The 25,448-nt window shown below is 41.7% G+C and overlaps 1 protein-coding gene and 1 pseudogene across 3 annotated transcripts in view; both read right to left on the bottom strand.

Annotated features, from left to right (window-relative positions):
- The window catches only part of PAG1 (phosphoprotein membrane anchor with glycosphingolipid microdomains 1), a 137,605-nt gene extending 114,972 nt beyond the window's left edge, over nucleotides 1-22,633 (bottom strand). For all 3 annotated transcript variants that reach the window (XR_006818392.1, XR_006818391.1, XM_046006051.1), the window contains exon 1: nucleotides 22,513-22,633. The gene's annotated coding sequence lies outside the window, so the exon portion shown is untranslated. The remainder of the gene's footprint in view (nucleotides 1-22,512) is intronic.
- A 1,427-nt stretch (nucleotides 22,634-24,060) lies between these two features.
- LOC123944095 lies at nucleotides 24,061-24,568 on the bottom strand (annotated as a pseudogene).
- Nucleotides 24,569-25,448: the final 880 nt, after the last annotated feature.

The raw sequence follows: 25,448 nt of genomic DNA, 5'->3' as shown, positions 1-25,448 counted from the left end.
GATTTAATATTTAATAGATATGGTGTACAAACCTTGTTGGCCAAGGGCTATGAAGAAAAAAGAGGTATCAAGACCTTAATTGAACCTGAAAACATAAAAATCCTAGAAGAGAGCAGAGAGAGTAATGTCTGACATGAGCGGTAGCAACATTTTTCTAGATATGTTTCTGAGGCAAGGGAAATAAAAACAAAAATAAACTATTGGGATTTCAACAAAATAAACAGCTTTTGCACAGCGAAGGAAACAATCAGCAAAACTAAAAGGTGAACTACTGAATGGGAGAAGATATTTGCAAATGACATATCCAATAACAGGTCAATATCTAAATATCCAAAGGACTGATACAACTCAACACTCAAAAAACAACCCAATTTAAAAATCAGCAGAAGACATGAGACGACACTCCAAAGAAGAAATACAGATGCCAACAGACACATGAAAAGATGCTCAACATCACTCATCATCAGGGAAATGCAAATCAAAACTATAATGAGATATCACCTCACACCTGTCAGAATGACTAAAATCAAAAGCACAAGAAATAAGTGTTGGTGAGGATGTGGAGAAAAAGAAACCCTCACGCACTGCTGGTGGGAATGCAAACTGGTGCAGCCACTGCAGAAAACAGTATAGCGGTGCCTCAAAAATAGAACTACCTTATGATCCAGCAATCATACTACTGGGTATTTACCTCCAAAATACGAAAACACAAATTCAAAGAGATACATGCACTTCTATGTTTACTACAGCATTATTTTCAGTAGCCAGATTACAGAGGTAGCCCAAGTGTCCATCAATGGTGAATGGAGAAAGAAGTGGTATACACACACACACACACACACACACACACACACAGAGCAGTATTATTCAGCCATAAAAAGAATGAAATCTTGCCATTTGCAACAACATGGATCTGGAGAGTGTGATACTAAGTGAAGTAAGTCAGAGAAAGACAAATATCAAATGATTTCACCTATGTGTGCAATTTAAGAAAACAAATGAACAGAGGTGGGGGGAAGACAGACAAACCAAGAAACAGACTCTTAACTATAGAGAGAACTATAGAGAGGACTTAACTATAGAGAGAACAAATGGGTGGTCACCAGAGGGGAGGTGGGTAGGGGGATGGGTGAAATAGATGATGGGGATTAAAGATTACACTTATCATGATAAGCACTCAGTAGTGTACAGAATTGTCGAATCACTGTATTGTACACATGAAACTAATATAACACCATATGTTAACTGGAATTAAAATTAAAAACTTAATTAAAAAAGAGTGACTTCCTGTGTTATTGGTCTAGTCTACTGAACGTGTGACATTAAGTAAGGCAAAGATTACAGGAAAAGATAAGACATGGCAGAAGGGTTGGGGGGGGCACTCTGAAAAAAGGCACTAAACGCAATTCTTCTCCTCCATGATCTGGTTGAGAATATACACATATGGATAAACTATTCACAGCGGGACCTGACAAATGCTAGGGTCAATGAAACTACCAACAGCGAATGGGAAATTTTATCAAAAAGTTGTACCACAAAAGTTGTAGCACAAAGTGAAGCAAAAAAAACAAAAAAACCCTGTAAGTTTGGACATATGTAACCATCAGATGTTGATGTCCCTCTACAGATTCAGCAGTCTTAGCTTAGTCCAAATTTTTACCCAATCACAGAACTGATTAGACAACTGCAATAGTGTTACAAGTTTATAAATTAAGCCTATCCTTTAGCAGGATGCTTTCCCTAACATCATACAAAAAATAAAAACAAAACAACAACAATAAAGAAAACTATTTTTCAAGTCAAGTGTGGGGTGTATACAGTTTTAATTAAGTCAGAAGGGCATGTGATCTGATTTAATAATTCATTCTTTAACCTCTGATTTCAGAACTAGTATCTATTTCTTGTGACGGTGAGATTTAATAGGAAAATCACAGGAAAAGAGGGAGTGAGCACAGAACATGACTTCCATCACACCTCCGGTTAAGTACCAACTCAGAGACTTTTTAGCTTACAGGCAAGTCATGCCACGGCTTCAACAAGATTTCTTCCCTTCAAAGTAAGAACTGCAGGGCTTTGATAATATACATTAGTGTGTTTGAAAAATACTTGGTTTTCAAAAAATGTTTGATTAATGAGGACTCCAAGACATACACTGAACAGAACCAAATATCAAACCAAGAAGATAATATGCTATCAATACACAGCCTTTTGGCACCCCCAAAACTAGCTACACAGAAACAAGAGACCAGATCCACGCCCCAAGGCTGCGCTGGGTAACTCGTCCTCCCTTCAGTGGGCAAACCAGGAATCAAGGACGCCACTGGGGCTTAGGGGGACAGACTAGTAAAATCAATTTTTAAAAAGCTTGAGGGTAGTCATACATCTAGAAATCAGTGAATATGCATAACAAATAGCATGTTATTACTTTATAAGCCGTAGTATGTTCTAGGACATAAATGTCTGTTTCTGGACTTTACAGTCTACGTAATCAACACATCAGTGCTTTAAGGAAGATCAAAAAGCCAAAGTCTCTCCCCCTTACAAATGCACTGTTCTTTAAACTGCCGTTAAACCTTTAGTTTTCTTTCCCTTTCAAGCTTGCCAAGGAAGCACCTCTTTCCCTTACATACAAATGCAGGCACAGATGGGGGCACATTCTGCCTTCAGGACAGGATGGCTTGTCTTGCAAGCTCTATCCCCAGAGGTGGCTCTGAGCTCACCTGACACCATTAGTGATGGGAATGAGACTGACCACCAGCTCCAAGCAACAAAACACGCTCCTGGAAAAACCTGTATGCAAGAAATGAGCCCCTCTGGACAGTGCGCCCCAAAGCAGTAACAAATGAAGCTGACGGCTGCTGATAAAAATAACCTCAGGAAGGAGCGTTCATCTAATGTTCATCATCAAAGCAGCGATCTGTGCTGTGATAATCATGACCGGGTCTATAAACAAAAAGGCCTGCCTCTCCCCTGCCAACTACACGACCTAGCAGGCAAGCTTCAGGGGGGAGAGCCCCCTTCATCACTTCCAGGAAACTCATTCCAATTGGCTCAGCCTGAGCCAGGCAGTTCACACTGGAGTCTAGCTTATGGCTGGCGGCTGGCAATGCTCCTCCCCTCGGCCTGATGCAGGGGGAACAGGGCAGGGTAAGACATGGGGCCGGGTGGTGGGGGGCAGGGGGATTAGAGGGTAGGGGAGGAACCTTGCTCTGGGAAAATGGTTTCTTGTCCGTTTTTTCATGCTCTTCTTCTCTATGTATTCCCCTGGGAGGGGGGCTTTTATGAGTTGAACTATGTTTCCCCCAAATTCATACACAGAAGCTCTAACACTCAGTACCTTAGAATGTGAGCTAGGACCTTTAAAGAGATAATGAAGTTAAAAATGAAGTCATTAGGGTGGGCCCTAATCCAGTATGACAGGTGTCCTTATAAGAGGAGGACATTAGGACATGCAGAGAGACACCAGGGGCATGCAGGCACATAGGGACGATGATGTGAAGAGGCAGCAAAAGGACAGCCATCTGCAAACCAAGGAGAGAGGGAGCAGAGAGGCCTGGGGAGAAACAGAACCCGCAGACCCACTGGTCTCGGACCTCCAGTCTTCAGAATCGGTCAAAAATAAATTTCTGTCGTCAAGACCCCCATGTCTATGGTATTTGTTATGGGAGCTCTAACAAACCGCTACAGAATGCTGCTTAAAAATCAGGGCGACATACACGTTGTTATGAAATTAAATCTTCCAGATAAATATGCTCAATTTCTTAACAGAAGAAAATAAAGCTGGAAACTTCCTCACACTTTCATATGGGGACAGGCAGGTAATTCATTTAAGTAAACGTGCTTCGAAACTAGCTTTTAAACAAGAGTCCTAATCATCAGCAGACTTTTCACTCAGTCATCCTCCTCTACCTCTTCAACATCATTTTTACAACTCTCAGTTCAAGAGCCACTTAAGAAATAAATGATTCATGGCAACTGAAAGCATGATAATTTTCTGCGAGGCATAATGGTTGGGTTTATAGGTCTATGGGTAATAATTTTAAAAAAAGGAAAAGGCTACCTCTTAACCCTCTTCTTTTCTGGAAAGAAAGGCAAAAAGACCCCCAGGAAGACCTACTAAGATCAAATCTCTCCTTTGCAATATATATTTCTTAAGATATATATTTGAGGACTTTGAGGGCTTAAAATTTTACCTTGGAGGGGCTCTTGGGTGGCTCAGTGGGTTAAGGCCTCTGCCTTCGGCTCGGGTCATGATCTCAGGGTCCTGGGATCGAGCCCTGCATCAGGCTCTCTGCTCAGCAGGGAGCCTGCTTCCCCCTTTCTCTCTGCCTGCCTCTCTGCCTACTTGTGATCTCTCTCTGTCAAACAAATAAATAAAATCTTAAAAAAAAAAAATTCTACCTTTGAGAAACAAAATTAAGGGGTGCCTGGGTGGCTCAGTCAGTTGAGCCTCTGACTCTTGATCTCAGCTCTGGTCTTGATCTCAGGGTCGTGAGTTCAAGGCCTGGGTTGGGCTTCACGCCCACTTAAAAAATAAAAAAAAGAAAGAAAGAAAATTAAACTTTTCCTTTAGAAAAGAAAAGCTAGTTAAAAAAAGTAAACTTTCTGGTTCTATCCAAAGATGGGATGTATTGAGTCTTGGATTTGAGAGAAGGATCCTGTTCATTCATAAGTCATATTAACCTGCAAAGGTTTTTGAATTTTGCAGGGGCCACAATTCACATTTTCACACAGGCAGGGCTAGCTACACAAAGGGCAGACCGCTTTGTCAGTCATGACACGCACCAAGTGGTGTCACCTTGGGCCTGATGCTTAATCACACTGACCCTGTTTCCTAATCTGTAATCTACAGAAAACACACTTCTCTTACAGAGTTGTTGAGAGAATTAAATTGGATACTCAAGTAACAGCACAGTCTGTAAACACAATATTTCTCAAAAATTGGTCCACAGCCTCCACAACATCAGACACCTGGAAGCTTAATGAAATCCTGGGTCCCACTCCGTATCACTAGACTGAGATGGGTTGTGGAAATAGGCATTTAAAAAAAAAAGATTTTATTGATTTATGGGAGAGAGAGAACACACATGAAAATACAAGGGGTAGGGGCAGAGGGAGAAGCAGGCTTCCCACTGAGCAGGGAGCTCAACGTGGGGTTCAATCCCAGAACCCTGGGTTCATGACCGTAGCCAAAGGCTTAACCAACAGAGCCAACCAGGCGTTTCTAGAAACTGGCATTTTTAATAAGCATTTTTAGCAAATGAACTAAAGGACACAAAGGCTTGTGTCCTCAACAGGCTGAAAGATTCAGTCTGGTCTGGACAAGGAACAGAGGAGGAACCCCAGATCAGCCTCTTATCATCCAGCTGGCATGCTGCCTACTCTGTTCCCAGTAGGTACCCTGGTTCCAGGATCTGGGCTCCAGCCTGGGGCCCTAACATCCCTGCCTCTGATTCCAGTTCACCTTCTCTCCTACTCCAAAAGTGACCTTCCTCAAATACAAACCTGACCAGGCTGCTCCCTGCCGCCGTGCACCCAACCTCAACTCTCTGCCCTCCCCATCTCTTCCAGCTGCCTGGGTCTGCTCTGCCAAAGCTGGTCTCTGAATTCCCACCAGCCCTGGTTCAATTTCACCCCCTCAAGGGGGCTCGCACCAACTGCCCAGTCATTCCTAATAACATAAATACATTTCACTTCTCTGCTCAGAACATACCTGCTGATACTCCCTTCCTTATGTGGTTATCTCCTCCCACCAGAACATCAGAAGAGGTAGCTGGTTGGCTGCTCTGTCCACTGCCTATCACAGTGCCCAGCACACAGTAGGAACTCAATGTATGCTGAACAGATGAACACGTTAATGAATAACCGGCCTGCGCCAAGGCCAGCCTTGGCCAGGTTCTCACACTGGATGCGTGAGGCTGAATGAAAAGTTCCATTTCTTACCACACAATAGGATGACCATGGGGCAGAATTTTCTTTGTACAATACCCGTGGTTCAGAGGAAAGTCTTAAATATAATTTCTGTAAACTGACCCTATTATATGAAAGAAAACTGGCATATAAATCATTCCTATATCTTCCTCGTTGTTTATGAAGTGAAGTGAGGCATTTTTTCTTTTTCTTTTTTTCCCACACAACTGGATTTTCTACAAATTTCACATGGGCTGTCCTTGAAAGAGTTAGTCATGTATACTTTTCATGAATATAAAAATCACCTCACTTAAATTTTCCTACTTACTGAAAAAAATAAAATTACTGTCTTCAGAACAAAATATCCCTTAACAACAAAACAGGTTCAGACAGCATTATAAATCTATTCATGTTATAACTGTTCTCAGCCCCTTTAGAAACTGTGGAACAATGGAGCCCATCCAAAGGCTCTTGTGTGCTGCTCTCAGGAAAACAGACAGGCATTCTGACCACAGAAAGTCTAGAGAAGAAGCTTTTTAAAGAAGGCTATCTGAACGTATTTCTATCCAACTTCTGAATTCCTTATTGTGTAAGGAAGGATTTCAGAGACCCACAGGTATATTAAAAATAAAAGGAAACTGAATAGATGGCAGTTCAATTTTAGTAGTGGTCTTCCCTTCTCCCACTAATTCAGAAAAAATTATATTCTCTATAATCGTTTCCCAGCAAAGACCCTGCCACTCATCTTTCTCACAAGGGAAAAAGCAAAGTGAAAATCTCTGCCTCGGAACTTTAATTGGGTCTCTTGTGTGTGTCTTTATGGCTGTGAGTTTCAAACTAACAACAAATGAGGGAGGAGGGCATGCGGTTTTGGTTTAGAGAGAGTGACAGAAAGGAAAGATGGAAATAGTGGGTCGCAAGGCAGGAGGCCATAGTTATGAAAGGAAAATAAGGCCCCTTGTGGCCAGCCTCATGAGGAGATAAGTGCACACTTCACCTCCAGTGGTTTCGGTCCTGCTGGGGGTACATGGCTGCCAGGGATTTACAGATGGGAAAGCGGTCCAAAGGGTAGAAGCTGCCACACTGGGCTTGTGTAGGTGGCACTCAGAGAAACCCACTCCCCCTGAGCTAAAACTCAAAGTAAACAAAGGGACAAGGGAGTGTTGCCATTGTGTAATCTCTTCTCATCTTTGCAACTTCCCTCCTCCGCCTTCCAAAGTGGCTTGTGACCCACAGCACCCGACAGGTATCATGTCCTCTGAATGGGTGATTCTCGGTGATGGCTGCATTACTTGAGGTGGGGCCTCAGAGAGGAGGCACCTTTCAAAAACCACCAAGGTCTGGGGCACCTGGGTGGCTCAGGCAGTTGACTTTTGATCTCAACTCAGGTCTTGATCTCAGGGTTGTGAGTTCAAGCCCGCACTGGGCTCCACCCTGGGTGTGGACCCCACTTTAAAAAAATAAAACAAAACACCAAGGTCAAGGCCCCCTAGGGCCTGTTAATCAGAAGTACTGGTGGAGACCCTGGACATCACTAATAATGCTCTTATGTGGTCAGTATGTTGAACCACTGCTCTAAAGGCAGCTAGACTGACAGAGGGAGAAAGACAAAGGTGAGACAGATCAGATGACCTGCCCTCAAAGAAGAGGAAAGCAACCCCAGAACATAAAAGGGGGGGGGGTGTACTTAATGAGGAAGGGAATGCAGCAGCAACAATGTGAGGCCCCTGTGGGCTGTCAGCTCCTTTACAACAGGAAATGTGGTAATAAGAAGAAATGCTTGCAAACTCAGAAAGATGCTTGGCAAGAAAGACAGGTGCAAAACCACGGCGGGACAAGTTTAGCTCTTTAAAGTTGGGAGACCGGAGAGAAAATGATACTTGCGAGGATGCTGCAGCTGGAGTAGGAGCTGGGCGTGAACCAAGACACCCAAGAATGAAGCTGCAGATGGGAAAGGCGAGGAGCCTACTTCCACTACCAAGGGGCAATGACGCAACTTCTTTTCCTGTTGATGGTTCACCTTCAGAGGAAATGTTGATATTACACTGAAGTGATGAAGAACTTTAAAAAAAAGTAACAGTAGCAATGTAACCCCTACTATATGCTCCAATTACTTTACTCACTCAGCTATTAGCTCACACTGATCTTCAAGAGCTTATTACTTGATGATGTTCTTGAGTTCCCAAAAGGCAAAATTCTTGGATGTCCCTAAAAACATGCAGTTTTTTCTCCAAGGCTGGTATAACACTGCACTATGTTCTTTCCTCTAATTTACAAAAATTGGGTCTCCCTTGGTGGTAAATGGGTCCCCCAACCTACAGTATGTCCTGCCTAAGTAACACTGCCATGCCATCACACATACTCACATGCAACAAGGGCAAATTTTACACACTGATCGAAATATCCATTCACATTCATAGCCACTTAGGAGTACCATGCAAAGTTAGTTAAACCCTGGTGTCATAGAGTTACAGTTTCCTGAGTACCACCACTGGAGTCTGGAAATTAATAAAGACATGAAATTTATGTGAATAAATAGGTGTGAAAAGAAATACATGTGAAAAGAAACTAACGAGGCTTGCTAAGTACCATTAAGCAAATTATATAAGATTATGCAGAATTTTTAAGAAATTGGAATAAGTCTGAAGTATCTCACTTTGTACTGGCATCTTACTTTCGATGTGAGAATGCACTAGATACCATGCATTGTATTCTTCACGTCTTTATCTCCTATCTCATGCCCAGAGATTTTGGGATGGGCGTGAGGATCACTTCGCATGAGTCTGGGGCTACCTGGAGTGACAGCCGCCCTTGTTCCTTCTGGATTTTTCTTGAAGGATATCATTTTAACCTCACAAAACTAACTTCATCTTCTGGACCCCTGGGCCCCAGGGGTTCTGGAGTAAATGAACATGGCTACAATCCAGGGCTATAACAGGGAGGCAAAACCACAAACCACAAGAGGATGTAGATCTGGCCGCCGTAACACATCTGTACCTGGCCTTCTTCCACCAAAATTGAACAGCTAACTTGGCATTTTATCAAGTCTGATGAGAAGCTAATGATGTGAAAGCAAGACAAGTATACTCAGGGCTAAATGATGTGAAATGTGTGTGTGGCGGGGGGGAATGGTGGGAGTAGAAAAGAGGAAGGAGCCATTATTTGAGATGTAATATCCTGGGATACACTGCAAGTTCACAAACCCTTATCCACAATTTTGAAATGCAAATTTTCTGAAAAAATTTCTGAAACTTTGTTCCTTTGCTATCAAATGAATATACTCTAAAAACTGACCTGAGCTGACATCAAGTTATTTGGTCACCCTCTGTCTTCTTAAATGTTAATATTCATGCACTTTGCAACAGAAATTACTGCTTCCAAAAAAAAAAAAAAAAAAAAAAGAAAGAAAGAAAGAAAGAAAAAGAAAAAAGAACTACTGCTTCCTGGGATCACACGGGACTATTACATAACATACACTATATAAACTGTATTACCTTTCTAAAAGCTGAATTCTGAAAGACATGTGTCCCCAAAGGGATTGCTGTCCCCCTACACAACTCTCCAGACAGCGGAATTCTCTGGATTTAATCCTTTTGTAGTTTCCCCACATCATGAAGTATTCATCTGACTTCAGTCAGCTTATCAATGATTTCAATGACATTATTTTAGTAGACAGATTCACAGGGAACAAAACTGGTGAAAGCTGAAAAACAGGCATACCATGGACTGTTTGATGTAGTACATACGTTGCATTAAACATACATGCTTATCTTCCCCTTTGCCACATTTTCCACCTGACTATTCTGAGAATTCTGATAACAAAGTACACTCAAACCTGCACTATAGGTGGGTATGGCAACAGTAAAAAGAAAAATATAAACATGATAACCTTCAAAGAGAAGACATCAAACTACATTTTGACTTGCAAAAATTAATATCCCAAATGAAATGTCCAGAGATTTCCTAAAAGGCAAATCTATAGAGAAAGAATGTGAGAAAAGAGAAAGAGAAAGATCAGCAGGTTGCCTGGGGTTGGCCATGGGAATACAGTAACCACAAATGGGCACAAGGGATCTTTTTGGGGTGATGGAAAAGTCCTAAACCTGGAATGTGATGGTAGTTCCATAATTCTCTACATTTACTAAAGACCAGTTAGTTGCACACTTAAAACAGGAGATTTTCATGACATGTAAATTATAACTGAATGAAGATGTTAAAAACTAATATCCTAAATTTCTAAAGTAACACTTTTTATGTCAATATCTCTTCTTTCCTGATGCTCCAAATTAATACCAGTTGAAATGGAGAGAGAGAAAGGCAGTAAAGAGAACTTATTCCTCATCAAGAGAAAAAGAGAAATTTTACCCACAAATGACTAATTTCACATCAAGCCAGGGAACATAAATTTCTTCTAGATAGTCCTTTATATTTAGCAAATAAAATCAAAATTATTTTTTAACATGTCGTATATTCCTCTAATTACAGCATACATCACATTGAATAATAATATTTTATTTGCCAGTCATCTTTAAAGAGAGTATAAACTCCTGAGGGCTGGGACAGATGTCGAGGTTTGCCCTGTGTTTTCAGGACCTCTTAAGTGCTCGATAAATGATTATATTGATTGCAACGATTTCTTTCTAAGGACCATATATCACATTTTCATTTGCTTGAACAAGAGAATGCAAATTAAACAGACATTCCCTACTTCTAGATCAGGGTTTCTCCACTTCAGCACTACTGACATTTTGGGTCAGAGAATTTTTCCCTAAAGAGGGCTATTTTGTGCACTGCAGAATGGAGGAGGGCATTCCTGGTCTCTACCCACTTGTGCCAGTAACATCTCTCTCCCAGGTCATGACAACCCAAACTGTCTCCAGACATTGTCAGATGTCTCTCTGCCCCCAGCTGAGAACCACAGCTCTCACCAGAAAGAGAGTGAGACAAATCAACCCAAACTAACACGTTCACATTTCAACAATGCCTTTTGTTACCACTTTCTGCAGTGAGTGAGAACATCAAGAAAGAAAAAGCCTATAACTAGGAAACGATGATTTTCTGACCACAGGCCTTGGCATATTATAGGGAGAAGAAAAGGAGAACATTCTTTTTATTCTTCCTGTAACTGTGGAGATGCGAGAGGCTTATTCTAATCCAAGGCTGACAATTTTCAGGATATGTGGAGCTGTGAGAATACATAAGAGAAGGGTCCAAATGCCAAGTGGCCCATGGCTATAAATGGTATAAAAGCATGTTCATCGTCAGCTGAACTGGGCTGTTTATTATAAACTGCATCTAGGAGAACAATTTTGAAAATGCTATTGAATATTTATTAAAAGAAAAGATCTATAATAATTTGGGTCCCGACATGCCACTATTAGCAAATCACTCAGCCAGTGGGAAAGGTTAAGAGCCGTGGTGGCAAAAACCATTAAATTAAGTGTAAGTTTAACACTTTGGTATTTTATTTTATTTTTCTCAACAACCACAGTGTTTCATAATCCTGTTCCAAATATCCCAACACAAAGCCTGAAAAGCTGTTATCCATACTGTATGCTTCTATTTTTTTTTTTTTAAGATTTTATTTATTTGAGAGAGAGAGAGAGAGAGACTGAAAGAGAGAAGGAGCACAGGGAGGGGCAGAGGGAGAAGCAGAGAGCCTCATGTGGGGCTGGATCCCAGGACCCTGTGATCATGACCTGAGCCCAAGGCAGCCACTTAATCTACTGAGCCACCCACGTGCCCCCATACTGTGCTTTTAATGAGACTCCAGAGTTTTTAGTTTTATTCTATTTTGGAGATACTGAGCATTTCACATTGATGGTAAAGTTTAAGACACACATTTTAGGCAAAGTGACTATTACATAATAAAGCAAAGGAAAAAATATTCTTAATATCATCTGAATACATTTAAATATTTACGGAGATTCATAATATTTTACTTGAAAACATCTTTATTTGTTATTTAGAAAAATAAAGATGTACACTTCTGACCTCAACGCTGACAATTTGTGCACTACATATAACACACTATTCTAGTTTTCAACCACTTCTGCATTTATCAACCTGTTATAAATAAGAAAAAGCTACAGGAGACAGTTACATGTCAATTCCTAATATCTGAAAAGGAAGTGCATCTTTTAAATTCTGTTTGTAAAAATGTTTACATTTTCTGTCTGTGCCTGTCGGTAAATGCAAGCAGGTTTAGGACTTTGAATATTAAACATGTAATTCCTAAATCCACTAAGAGAAAGAATATACACGATATGCAAAAACACTCTATTCAATCAAGGCCTAACTATACACATAATTATGGTATTCAAATTAGATTATTAATTTAGACATGCTCTATCATGTCAAGTACACACTCGCATAAAAATGTCTGAACAAAATTCAATAGGAAATAAAAAGAGGTAAAGAAAATTCAGTTATTCTTTTTAGCAAATGAAAACTCCTGGTACAGAATGTTAAAATGTATACTCATGGGAAGATTAGTAGTAAATGCAGCTTAATTATTTATCTAAGTGGTGGGTAATAAATACAATACTGTCAAATCACCTCAACAGAAAACTAACTCTGAGCCCTGGATTATCATATTTGCATTTGGATGAAATTGGGACACATGAGGCATGAAATGGCCAAATTAATTTCATTTTACTTCATTTGTTTCCTCACATATTATTATAAATCTAAAATGCAATAAAATCATATATAAAATACCATATTACTTATATTATTATCTAAATTTTCATATGCCTCTACTGTACCCTCTCAATTACACTGCACTACGGCCACTATAATATGCCAAGTATAATAGTAATTACTAGAATTAAGACAGGTGCCTACTGTTTTCATAAGACTTAAAAATATATAAATGTACTGTATTTTAAAAAATCAGCACCAGTAACAAGAGATCAACGCACCAAATGTCGCAAAACATAAGACCCTTTAGATTCTACTTTCCTACTGAAGCTAACATGTAAAACTGGCACCGTGAAGCTTGAAATTGAGATTTAAGGATAAGCACTGGTACCAGCATTTTGCTATTTGCTAGAAATTGCTTTCATCTGGAAACTGCCATTTAGCGAGGTTCATAGATATTTTTTTGTGAAATAAAAAAAATACAGCACCATAAACTTTACAAACTGTTATAAAATTCCATGTTCTCATGAGTCTAACATTCCTGTGTCTTAAGAGCTAATAATTGATTTAAAGTAACAAAACTAGGTAAATCATAATTTTAGAATACCAGGAGCTAAAAAAGAAGCTGTAAAACTAAAATAAACCCTGCATCATTTTACACTGCTCACATGCAAAATGCTCAAGACAAATGTTTTATTCCTTTGGCATTAAACGGATAACGTGACAGCTGCTTTGGCGAGATAAAGCAAGCTACGTCATTTAATGTATTTGGAATATACAAGAATAATATTAGAAGGGAAAACCAATATCATAAACTAATTTGATTAATTTTTATTTCACATGCACACACACGTACACACAGAATGCTCCCCACCTACAATAGCCATTGCAACAACTGAACTGAATTTGTAGCAACAACAAATTTACATTGCATCACATGTACCAAGTTCAACTACCATAATTTTGCAGTTTAAAAATATTCACCCTTATATTTTATAACTCAGAGGCTTTGTTTTTAGGCTTCTAAGATAAGGAAAGAAAAAGACGCTCATTTTGTGAAGAAAGATCCCCCCCAACTTAATTACATACATTTGCATAAATAACCTGCGGCCCATCAAATACAGACTAGCCAACACAGTTTCTACTGTTGTTGCCTTGAGCAGACCAGTAAAAACAATCTCTGAAATGTTCCACCTGCGAATCTTCCTTTAGCAGCTATTCACAAAGACAGAGGCAACGTGATGAGTGGCAAGAACCTGGAATCTGAAGTCGGAAGTCTTCAGGTTAGGTCCTGGCAGCTGAGCCATTTATGAGCTGTGTTATCTCTGCCCAGTTATCCCAACCCTGAATCTCAGTTCTTTCATCTCTGTAATTGGAGTAATTCTGTCTTTAGGTCAAAATTAAAGCCAGAATGGCTGAGGACTAACATGTATGATACAAACAAAAATACATGGTCATGATTTCCATCACCCCCAAATACTCTAGTTTGTCTGTAACAAAGCCTGTTTGGATGGCAAGTGAAAATTATAGGAAACTATACTCAACTATGTCTCAAATATACGAATGAGCCAAAAGATTCATTTATAACTATAAAAGGATTGGTTCAAAGGTCCACAAACCCTCTTAAGATGCTATGACCACGATAAAAGCTCAGTTTCTGTAAACTGCCAAATAATACGCCATTTATCACTTTTCCCCTCAGCGTGCCCATTCATGGATACAATGAGACACGTCTGTTAGAAGAACCGAGCACTTTATCCACCGAGAAAGTCACTCTTTCATCCTTTCCACTTTCCCAAGTGCCCATGACCTGCGGCCAGTGAAGGAGATAAATGAGTGGAAAAGAAAAATAAGAAATGGCAACTCAGTCCCCCGTGCAGCTTCAGACCCAGGATCATGTTTTTTCATGACTTTCTTTCTTTTTTCTTTACCCATATCCACTGCACCCACCTCCCAGATGCAGGCCTTCACGTTTACTGACAGAGCAGAAAGCTGCACGAGGAACAGCCACCGTCATCTGTGTAGAAACAAGCAAGTTAACTGGCAGAAACAAGCAAGTTAACTGGCAGACCCGTCCCTCTGCTCGTTGCTTTCTTCTTTCTATTGCATTCCTTTTGTTACCATCGAACCCCTCATTTTGCTTTGCCTCTGGTTTCTGCCACTTTGTGTCCAGGCACTTTTCAAAAACTTCCCTCCCTGAATCTCACTAGCTCATTTCCTTTGCTTCCACCTGCAGTCTTGGCCATCTTTTTTTTTTTTTTTTCCACTCCATGAGTTCTCCCAGGCAGATCACCACCTCCACAGCAACGTGAAAGACACAGAAGGCTTGTAAGCTTTTATTTTCAGCTCAGCCTCTGTTCTGAATTCTGGTCCAACAGTCCGTTGACTCTCAAGCCCTGGAGGAGCCTCTGGTACCTCATATCACGTAACTTCGCCAACAAGCTCATCAGCTTGCCCTGCAGACTGCACAACCCTCTGTCTTCACGATCAGGACCAACGCCACCTCAAGCCAGAGATCTGGAAGTCATCCTTAAAGTCACCATCGCCTCCCTGCTTCTCCCCTCCTCCTCCTTTCCCCGCTCTTACCAGTCCAAGTTCAGACCTTTAACCTGCACTAGGTTTCATTCAACAGTTTGTTGTTGTTGTTATTGTTCACAGGGCTTCTGTGTCTGCCCCCTACCCCACACCCCCATTCTCTACAAAACAGCCAGGTTCTAAAAGAACCCCCAAAAGTACGCAAATTCATCTGGACCAAGCATGGTCCACAAGACACTTCCTAAAGTGGCCCCAGCCTCCACGGTCCATCTCTGACCTCGTCCATGGCCCTCGCTCTGCACCAGTCACTGGGGACAACCAGCTGTCCTACAGACATGCCACCTGCCCTGTTCGGTACTCGCACTGCACTGTTCTCCCTGGGCCCTCTGCTCAGAACAATTTCTGTCATTTCACTCCCACCCTCAGCTGCCTGACCCCCTCTGACTCGCCGGCCAGACTCAGATCCAGCCCTACATTTCCAAAGGGAAAGTCCTCCCCTTGAAGCAGGTACCCCGACAGAGCCCAGCATCTTCTATGCATTGCTTACAACTGCATCTTTTTCCCTTCGTTCTGCTGAGATTCTGGAAGGCAGTGCAAGGATTCTTCTGTTCGAGGTTTCAACATCCAACAACATGCCTGGTATCCTATCGATATATATATGCTAAATGCATAAATGAGTAAATATCATTCCAACTCAATCTGACTCAAACACGGCCAAGCTGCTAGTGATTGATTATGTGTGAATTATAGGTTCACAGCTCTCCTTAGAAGATGTCAGGGAGAAAAGAATAAGGCCACAGTGGTTGCAACTCCCCAGTGCTGAGTGCAAAGGCTGCAGTATTCTTCCATACAACTGTGTTACAGCTTGGCTTTTTTTAATTAAAAACAACAACAAAAAAACCCCAAAACACTGTGTTATGTGGTTTTATTGCCTCTAACTTATAACATGAGCTGCCTCAACATTAAAGTTTCCCAATAGCTTCAGCGTGTTCAACCATAATGGGAATGACAGAGGAATGGGTACAGTCAGGGGGTGAAGGGCTGGAACGAGCAGGAGCAATAGTAACAGTAATGATCCAGTCACAAATGTAGTGAGACCAGATGCCCAAAGACTTGCCTGATTCCGCTTCATCACTTAGAGAGTAAATCCACAGAAAAGCTTACATATGCAACACTGGGAGCCCTGTGAAGACTAGAATGACTCACACCTTTTGGTACTTTTACAAAATTAACTGAAGCTGATCACTTGCAAATGAATACAGGATACGGTATGTAGATGTTGAGTCCTATGAAATCATAGAGAAGATATAAAGCTGTTGCTGATAAACTGCAAATTTTTTTTTTTTTAACTTGCCTGTTCCATAAGGTTCATAAGGTTTCTAGTGCTCTGTATTTTAAGTAAAGGCTCTCCAGTCAAGCCAAATTTCCCTCTCCTTTGCAATAGTGTCTATATTTAGAAAATTGAATTTTTCATAAGTTTTGAGTCACTCACAGGTTTGAAAATTGTACAGTTGTATAAAATCAAGGAGGGGAAGTAGATGAAACATCAACACAATATGCCAAAATGTTATAAAAACATAAAATAATAACTCAAAACCCAAGGAATATGAAGAATTTATTGAAGAAACGCTGGCTCCAGTGTGAAATCAAGAAAAAAAAGGAGGAAGGGAGGCTCCGAGGAAGGGTTTTAAAAATATTACAAGTTGGCCATAAATTCTGTCTTTGTATTGGGCATTTGGACAGGAATTAGACTATAATACAGGCATCAAAGATGTGATGCAATGTTATTATTCTGAGACAACACACTTGACCCTTACTTGTTAGACAAATGTATTCACTGAATTTACAAACCATAGTCTCATTGTGAATAGCATATGACACTTTTGCAGTAATCTCCATTACTGATACTTTTTTTTTAAAGTTATTTGACAGAGAGAGAGATCACAAGTAGGCAGAGAGGCAGGCAGAGAAGAGGAGGAAGCAGGCTCCCCGCCAAGCAGAGAGCCCAATGTGGGGCTCGATCCCAGGACCGTGGGATCATGACCTGAGCTGAAGGCAGAGGCTTAACCCACTGAACCACCCAGGCGCCCCTACTAATACTTTTTTTTATAAACATTTACTTTTTTAATCTCCAGAGAAAATCTCAGGTTTCTATACTTCCCCTTTCTTTAATGAGAGGGGCACAAAGTATGTGACCCAAACACAAATAAAGTTAACAGGCCTCTCCATTGGGTCTCATTATCAGTCAAAGGCTTTCTGCTTCCTATTGCACAAGGCTAACATGTGGTTTTTCTTTTCTGAGTTTGATGTAGGAACTAAGCTTTAGTTCTTTCTCCACAAAGACATAGAGATGACACTATGTAGTCAATGCCAAAAGCAGGCTATGGGCAAGAAGGTGGGCATTGGGCTTCCCTCGCATCTCTTTAGCTCTATACCGGGGTTATTATGGGAACCAAGACAGGTAGTACAGGATTATTTTGAGAAGCACATATAGGACACCTAGGCAGCACAGCCGAACAATCATGAAGGCTCCAAAATCAGATGCAGAATGTACTGCATGGAACCCAGGCCTTGTCAGATAGCCATAGACTCCATTCTTGGCTCCAAAACTTAATAAAGTGACCCTAGAGCGGTGTCCTGACCTTTCTAGGCTTCAGTTTCCACTTTTGAAAAACAGAATAATAAAGTAACTACCATATAAGTTTGCCATGAGGATTAAACACCGTAGGTAAACTTCTTAGCATGGCAGCTGGCACATGGTAAGTGCTGGGTGTTAACTATTTGCTCCAGTTCTTATCTAGAAGGCACGACCAATAAGAACTAGAAAGGTGGCAGATAAAAAATTCTCAGAGCTGTCTCCCCCCATCTCTGCTCCTTGTCCTCAAATTCAGCCATGCCCCAGCCTTGAGGGACTGTCTCTGCCGCGATGAATACGAACTGTATAACCAGAAACGTGTGTAACTCCCCAACACATCTCTCAGGGATGTATGAAGCAAGAGCTCTAGAAACAGAATCAGCTCCCAACTCCCCAAGTCAGAAGTGAACATAATTCAAAAGAGTAGATATGACTAGGGAGAGTAAATGATCTTCATTCACTTTATCCATATTAAAATTACCTGTTTCCTGTACATATGTTTTCTGACAGCAGGAAAAAGCCGATGTCAGAGAAGTTATTTGGGAATCTGGAGGTGACCACAGATAAGCCATTAAATAGTTCACACAGATGAGAAATAAAACAGAGCTATGTAAATTCTAAAGAAGTAGTTAAAACTAAATCATGGACCCAGCTTAAGTCACAAAAGTGATCAAGGAAGACTTCAACTATACAATAACCCAGAACGAAGGAGCATTTGAACTGTAAATATTGACTGAGTATAAGGGAATATCTGTACTCTGACAAAGAGGGTTAAAATTGAAGTAGAGGCTATTTCAAAGATGTGAAGGGGCTGTTGACGGCAAGCGTTCTCTTTTTGGTGCACGGGAGCTGTGGAATTGTGTCCCCAGGCATACTGAGGCACTCTCCTGAAAGCTCATTCCCAGAAAGTTTTTTTTTAACTGACATGTAACTGACATATAAAGTTCTATCAGTTTCAGGATACAACTTAATGATCTGGTATATATGTACATATTGCAAAATAATCTCAGTAAGTCTAGTTAGCATCTGCCATCACACAGTTAAAACTTGTAATGAGAACTTCTGAGATTTACTCTTAGCAACTATCAAATATGCAATATGGTATTATTAACTGTAGTCACCATGCTGTACAGAGAGTCTTGATTTCAAAAAAAAGAAAGCCAACTTAGAACATGTGTCCCCAAGTACTATCAGCAGTAGAATACATTCACTAGGAGGATATACCGGTCTATAAGCAGTCTGTTGCTTATGTGCCTTATAGAGCAATTAGATTTTAACATCTAGAAATCAGAATAAATATTTACCAGAGTCAAAACACTATGTAGTACGTCTGGATGATAACCTAGGAAAGCTACACACACACACACACACACACACACACACACATACACACACACACGGCCTCTCAATCATTCTCAACCTCTGAAGTCAGGTGAGAAGTTCAACAGGCTATGGACCAGACATTTAACAAAGTTCTGCTCACAAAGGACCCCGGAAACTGCTTCGCGGGACTCTGGCATTAAGGCCTAGAAGAAGCATGCTTATTTAATGTAAAGTATAAATGATTTCCATTTCTGAATATACAGTAAAATGTGCAGGAACGTATAAGGGCTCTCTCTTTCTCTCTCTGCCCCATGGCTGTTCTCTAGCAGGGACTGAATTCATGCTGAGGTATGATGCTCTTTGTGGATGGATGACAGCTGCCCAGGCTGCTTTGCTAGGCTGTGTGGATCACTGCAGCCACATCTGCAGGCAGAAACAAACCAGAGAGCTCCATCCTCCAGTGTGAACTGTCACATACCATTTTTTCCCCAATAATTCTCTGAATATATGAATGGGGAAGTAAAAAGCAATGGAATCCACCTGAAAGTGAAGGAGAAAACACACTACACCTGCTGGCACATCTACCCTGTGCTAGGCTAAGCAAGTTATTTAATAATAATTATGGTAATAATAATAACTCCCAATCTTGGAGAACTATGTTGTGAGTGCTATTAAACACTTTGCATACTTTAACGCTTAACTTGAATTTCCTCATGTGTAAATTGAAGATAATAATGCACCGATTTTATTATTATGAGGATTAAAGGAGAATAGATGGAAAAAGCAAGATCAAAAAGAAGTTAAGGCGGCAAGGTCAAAAAGAACAGGATTTGAAATAAACAGACATAGGTTAAAATTCCAATGTTGATTTGATCTCACTGAGCTTCAGTTTCCTCATCTCCCAAGTGGAGACGAAAGCACCCACCTCAGTGAGGAGGGAGACAGTAAATTAAACCACCTGCATCACTAGAAAGTGTTCAATAAATGTTTATATCCTCTCTCCTGTTATACCTGTGACCTGCTTCCATTAACCTCCATCAGCAGCCATTCAGTCGCTGGTATCCAAAGATGTATTTTCTTTCATAGCAATGATAATTTTTTTAAAAAGATCTTATCTATTTATTTGAGAGGAAGAGCGAGTAAGAGAGAGCATGAGAGGGTAGAAGGTCAGAGGGAGGAGACTCTGGGCAGAGCTGGGAGCTAGATGCGGGACTGGATCCCGGGACTCTGGGATCATGACCCAAGCTGAAGGCAGTCGCCCAACCGACTGAGCCACCCAGGTGCCCAGCAACGATAATTTTATCAGCTTAATAATGCCAGACACTGGTGGGGCGCCTGGGTGGCTCAGTGGGTTAAAGCCTCTGCCTTGGGCTCAGGTCATGATCCCAGGGTTCTGGGATCAAGCCCCGCATTGGGCTCTCTTCTCTGCTTGGCGGGGAGCCTGCTTCCCACCCCCCCACCCCCCACCTCTCTGCCTGCTTGTGATCTCTGTCTGTCAAATAAATAAATGAAAACTTTTTAAAAAGAAAATAATGCCAGACACTGGCTCAATGGCTTTACATATATAAACTCATTTAATCCTCATCATAATCCCCTGAAGTAGGTACTGCTATCATCCCCAGTTTACAGGTGAAGGCACTGAGACATATAGTTTAGGTAACTTGCCCAGATTCAAGTGGTAGGAGAGCCAAGAGCTCAGCTGCCTCGTCTACCCTCCCTACCACAGTGCAACAGTGCTGATAGGGGTGAGTCTGTTCGAGAGTCCATGCTGGGATATGTTCTCTTCTAGACATAAGCAATGGATGCTCTCACAAAACACAATGTGTTGCCTAACATTTCAACTTCTGAAATAATATTTTTGTATTTTCTTAGGATTCTTTAAAAATCTATATGTTTTTAAATGTGGTGTCTATAACTAGCTCATCTTGTTCTATGTGTTGGAATACCATAAATAAAAGCACTTCTCTTTACAAAGACTGCCTAGATATATCTTACATTATAATACACCCCTGAGTTTTGGTTGAAACATTTATTATACGTCCAAATTTAAATATATATATATGTATAAGTGTGTGTTTATATATGCATACGTATTATATATTTATACATATATTTATATATGAAGTCTTAATGCTGTTTTGTTAAACTAGTGACTTTGATACCAAATAATCTGAAAATTCTCCTTGTTTCTAATGTTCGGTCTTAACAGTAATAGCGGTACTACATGTATTTCAAAGTATTCCTTTTACAAATTTAACTGACTCAAATATTAAACATCAGTGATGATAATCTATTGCTCTACTTAAAAGGAATCTCTAGGGGATGGATGAAAAAGAAAGGTTATAGAATTCTATCCTTCAAAGTAGAACAGGATAGCTACCTATAAATCATGCTCTTTATTTATTAAGATAATTAAGCCCATCAGCACACTTAACTTTCAGACTCAACAAATGTCTGGGATGAACAATTTCCACTTTTTCTAAAACAAAGGGGATGTGTTCAAAAAGGGTCCTCTGCAAGCTCTCTGCACAATGCATGCTATTTTAAAACATGATTTATGTGTCTAATTCCTGGAGCTGCCTTGAAAAATATACTGGGTTTTTCCTCGCATGCACCTATTAGGAGTAGACACTCCAATTTGAAGAGTGCACTCTGTTTCACACTACAGAACGCTATATCATGTCAGTATTTTCATTAAATACTGTTCAAGCTGGACCTTAAACAAATGGAACGGAGAGCCACAGCTGCAGCCACTGCAGAGATACAGTTATCCCGCCGGGAGGCTTATATAAGAGGCGCAGGACCGGCAGGGTAAAACCCAAGTGCCATCATCAGAATCCTATTTCTTTGAGACTTGCCCACATTCTTGAAATGTATGAAATCACACACACACAATGAACGCATTTCTCATTTTATTTGCCTTATGGCACAAAACGCTGTATTGACTTACAAGTTGTTTTCTCCCCAAAGGACTGGACTCCAATTAAGGAAACGCTGGCAACTTCTGCCTAGGGAAAGAGTAAAGTGGGATGCGCGGGAAGCCCGAAGGGCTGGGAAGGAATGACTTAGCTCCCACCTGCAAAGACCTATGGCATCCAGGAATATTACAGGAGTCACTCCCCGGAGGACTTAGGATAGAGGTAACAAGACCCTGCACGCACCCTCCACTGCCAAACACACACACTCAAGGAGCTCGCAACGTGCAAACAGCAGCAGGCGAAATGCCCTCGGAGCACCTGTCCTCTCACAGCACGTTTCCAACTGGCGCGTTCGTCAGAGGCTGCTGCCAGCCCGCCCTGGATTGCCTCTCCCCGCGTGCCAGGTCTGTTTCTTCGCACTCTGAACTCCCCGAGACGGAGCCCCGCTCCTAACAAGAGGGGCCGCCCCAGCTTCCCCCACGAAGATAATAAAAACGCACCTCCCCTCTCCACGGCCCCCTCCAACTTCAGAAACTACAGTCAACTCACCGGGACGCAGGAGACAGGGAGCCTTCCGAGGGGACCTCGCTCCGCGGCGCTCAACCTCGCTGGCCCCGCAGTGCCGGGGCGACGGCGGGTGCCAGGCTAGGCGCTGCTCCGCACCAGCCGCTTCGCTCCGCCGTGCCCGGAGCCCGGCACTCGCCAGGGCGCAGGGCCCGGCGGCGGCGGCCGCAGCGGCGACTGAGGCTGCACCCGGCCGCGCGGACCGAGAGCTGCAGATGCCACCGACCCCGGAGTGCGGCGCTCCTAGCCCCTGGTGCGTGTCTGCGGCTCCAAGGGAATGGCTACTCCGCGAGGAACGCGGCAAGGGGCAAGCCGAAGCGCTGTTAACCGCAGAGTCTCCAGCCCGCTCCCAGGCGGTCGGTCACATCGCCGGCACGCCAGCGGGGGAGCTAGCGGGCGGACACCGCAGTCCTCACTCGCCGCCGCGCCGCGGAGAATGACAAGAGCTGAGGCGGAGCAGCCGTGCGGGGCGCGGGGCGCGAATGCGCATGATCCCGGCCCGCTGCGGCACGTCACGGGGGAGGGAGGGGCGGGGAGGGGGCGAGCTGGGCGGGGCCGGCGTGGGGGCCCCCGGGGCGGACTCGGGCGTGGCGCCCTGCTCCCTCGCGGGAAGGTGCAGGAAGTCTCCTGCCTCGGGTTTTGTGGAGCTAAAGGCTGCGTAGTTGAACTTGTCTCCAGAGCCCATTGTCCCTTAAAAACCACTGTTTACTCTAAGCGGTCCTTAGGGCGCTGGGCAAGCCCAGGAAAGCCAGTTAACTCAGGTTATAGCTTAATCGTAGAGGACTGCGATTTAGGGGACAATGGTCCTCTACCTGGCTGTACATTAAAATAACTTGGGAAGCTTGTAAGAGCCCTTTGCCCTGACCGCACCTCCGGAATCCAGACTCCGTACAGGAGAATCCCTTGGCGAGGCGCAGTTATCGGTTGGTTGTAAAGCTTTCCAGATGATACCCACGCACCGCAGAGGTTTTCAAACCCTAATGTGTGTGTCAGATCTTCTGAGGATTTTGTTAAAATGCAGGTTTCTGATTCAATAGGCCTAGGCGCCAAGGGAAGAGTCGTCATTTCTAACGAGATCCCAGATGATGCCGGTGCTGTAAGACCAGACCATCTTATCCTTACTACTCCAAATGTAGTGTAGAAGAATCTGGAGCAGAGCTTCTGAAACGCTGAGTGTGAGAATCTCCTGAGAAGTGTTTTGTTGTTTTTGTTTTAGTTGCAGAGCACATTCCCAGGCTCTACCCATGTGGTTCAGCCTCTGAGGCTCTGCTAATTCCATTTGTAAGGAGCACTCCAGATAAGGCTGATAATGGGTGTTGTTTGGCCCAAACTAAGGGATATTAGGCCCCCAACCTGGAGTCGGGCATACACTTTCGCAGTGAGAAGGGCCAAGCTAGATCTAGAACTCAGAACATCTGAGTCTGAGTCCAAGCCTAAATGGTATCTTATCTAACTTGTCCAAATATTCTACAATTGTTATTCATCACTTTGCTTTTTTTTTTTTTTTTCCCATTCGAGAGTAGTCCTTTATTAACTGGCCTGATTACAAAAATAATCCTGGTAGATACCTTAGTTCATTCTTTGAATAAGCCTATTGATCTGGTCTTCCCTGTTGCCAGCATCTCCACCTTCCACAAAATGGGTGGTCTTTTTCTTCATTCCTCCTCGTGGAGAAGATAATTTGAAGGGCCATAAAAAGTTGTTTGCCTCTGAAACGTTTTCCAACAGTATAGATCTCGTGAATCAGATCCTCCATGCAGATGATGCCATATTTACCAAGAGATCGGGCAGTCAATGTGTTATCTGTCAGGGTAATTCGCTTCTGGTTGATTTTGCCATAACCACGCTTGTAGATCAATTCATTCACTGACTTCAGGTTAGGGTACCCCCATGCTATATATAGTTCCACAATCCTTAACATGTTAACTGAAGCCTTATTGAGCTTAACAAAGGTGCCATTGAAGATTTGACGAAGGCGAAGAAGCTGCAACACCTTTCGAACCTTTGGGCTCACACCATTGATACTTCTGATCCTAATGATATATATATATATATCATTGTATATATATACATTATATATATCAATGATATATATATATCATTATATATATATCATTATATATTATATACATCAATATATATATATCAATGATATATATATATTTCCTATATATGATATATATATATCATGATATATATATATATCATGATATATATATACATTATATATATCAATGATATATATATCATTATATATATATCATTATATATTATATACATCTATATATATATCAATGATTTATATATATTTCCTATATAGATATATATATATCATGATATATATATCATATATAGGAAATATATATAAATCATATGAAATACACATGCACACAACGCATTCTGTATTCTTTGCACATATTAAAGTGACTTAAAGTTGGCTGAGGGGGAAGGTTCATTAGGAGGGGAGGGGTGGAATAAGGGATGTTAGATGATCTGTCCCATTGTGCACTGCAGAGGAAAGGGTATGTAGGAGGAAACAAACCTTAGCTTCACCCTAGAGCCTGGAATGGCATCTTGGAGAAGATCCAGAAATCAGCTTAGGCCTCTGGTCTCATAGCACAGATTGAAACTCGGGTGTTGAAGATCTTATGAATATATGGTGTGTCAAAAATACTACCTCAATGAAATCTCAAAACGGTCTGGGAAGTTGGATAAAAAAGATAATGGGCCCATTTTATAGATAAAAAAGGATGGTCTGGACATTAGTTGACTTGCACAAGCAGTGGAACTTGAACTAGAGTACAGATATCAATGGTGGACATGGGTTTCTATAATTCTAAGGAAAACAGTGGTTCAGATCTCACAAGGAAAATGGTTTCTGTGTTTATTGTTCACATTCTTTAAAGACTGCGCCTAAATTT

This window comes from Meles meles, chromosome 1 (assembly GCF_922984935.1).
Source record: "Meles meles chromosome 1, mMelMel3.1 paternal haplotype, whole genome shotgun sequence".
Classification (NCBI taxonomy): Eukaryota; Metazoa; Chordata; class Mammalia; order Carnivora; family Mustelidae; genus Meles; species Meles meles.
The sequence above is the reverse complement of the archived record's forward strand: the minus strand, read 5'-3'. Positions and strand labels throughout refer to the sequence as shown.